Below are 1,387 nucleotides of genomic sequence, written 5' to 3'. Positions count from 1 at the left end.
CTTCTCTCCTCTCTCCGTCGCTTCTCCCACGGCACGTCCTTCCCGGGCCGGCCCAGTCCACGCCTGACGGCCCTCTCCACCCGCCCATCCCTCCCCAGCTCCCCATCCCCTTGTCTCCGTTCCTTTGCTTCCGGAGCCCCTGCCCCGCCTGCGTTGCCCTTCTTCCTTTTTTTGACTTTTCTGGAAACCACAGTCACTGATGCGGGCTCGTTACCAGCACCACATTTTTCATTTTCTTCTTTCTTAATTTCTCCAGCCCACATGTCTTTCCCCTCCTCGACCTCACCTCGTAGCTGCTTCCTCCCCACCAACTCTCCCACCTTTTCGGTGTAGGCTAGCTGCCCCGTCGTGGACGTTCCCCCCGCCTCCGCCTGCGCGTCTTCCCTGCGGCTCTCGGCTCCTGCGTCCCTGTCGCCTCCATTCACCGCCTCCCCGCTGGGCCCGCGCCCCCTCTCCACAGGCGCCCTCCTGCTGTGGCCACACGCACCCCTCCAGTCCCCGCTGCCCTCCTCCGGCTTCGAAGCCTTGGTCTGTCTCCCAGCACCTTTCTCCTTAAGCCCTTCCCACCTTTGCTCTTCCGATTTGTTCTCCTTTTTTCTTTTCTGTTTGCTTTTCACTTTCACCCCATCCTTCCCCTGGCTTGCGTCCACTCGCTCCCTGTCTCCCTCTCCCAGGGTGCTGGGCCACACAGCCTTCCCACCGTCCTGGCCGCTGGACACAGCCTGCAGTGCCCCATCCTCAGAGGACACCTGGAGAGCGCCAAGGGCCATCTTCCTCTCGTCCCCAGGGCCTTGCTGTAGCCTTGGAACCTTGTGCAGGAGAAAGAGCACACTATGAGTGGGCCACACCCCACAGGCAGCACCCGCCCAGGTCGCAGACCCCAGTGACTGCTTTACTCACCACATCCTGCCCTGCCCTTCCCCACAGGGGCTGCCATCAGAGGGGCAACAAATCCAGACTATGCGCCTCTACTGCCTCCAAAGGAGCTTCAGAAAATAGCTTCTGTGTCTCAGCTCTCCTGGCCCTTGTCAGGAGTGGAACCCAGGGCAGTGCACTGCCCCCGGGCACAAACCCCACTGGGAACGGGCACAGGAGGAGCGGCTATTCCAATGCCACTTCCCCCACCCAGGCTCCACAGACTCATTTCACAATACATTCCTATTAGAAAGTCAGGCAGGGGATCTGCCTGGTGGTCCAGTGGTAAAGAATCTGCCTTCCAATGCATAGGACATGGGTTCAATCCCTGGTCGGGGAACTAAGATCCCACATGCCATGGGGCAACTAATGCCACGCGCCACAACTACTGAGCTTGTGCGCTTCAACTAGAGCCCGTGTGCCGCAAACTACAGAGCCCACGTGCTCTGGATCCCACATGCCACAACTAGAG

The sequence above is a fragment of the Balaenoptera ricei genome, chromosome 17, assembly GCF_028023285.1.
Source record: "Balaenoptera ricei isolate mBalRic1 chromosome 17, mBalRic1.hap2, whole genome shotgun sequence".
Taxonomy (NCBI): Eukaryota; Metazoa; Chordata; class Mammalia; order Artiodactyla; family Balaenopteridae; genus Balaenoptera; species Balaenoptera ricei.
The sequence above is the reverse complement of the archived record's forward strand: the minus strand, read 5'-3'. Positions refer to the sequence as shown.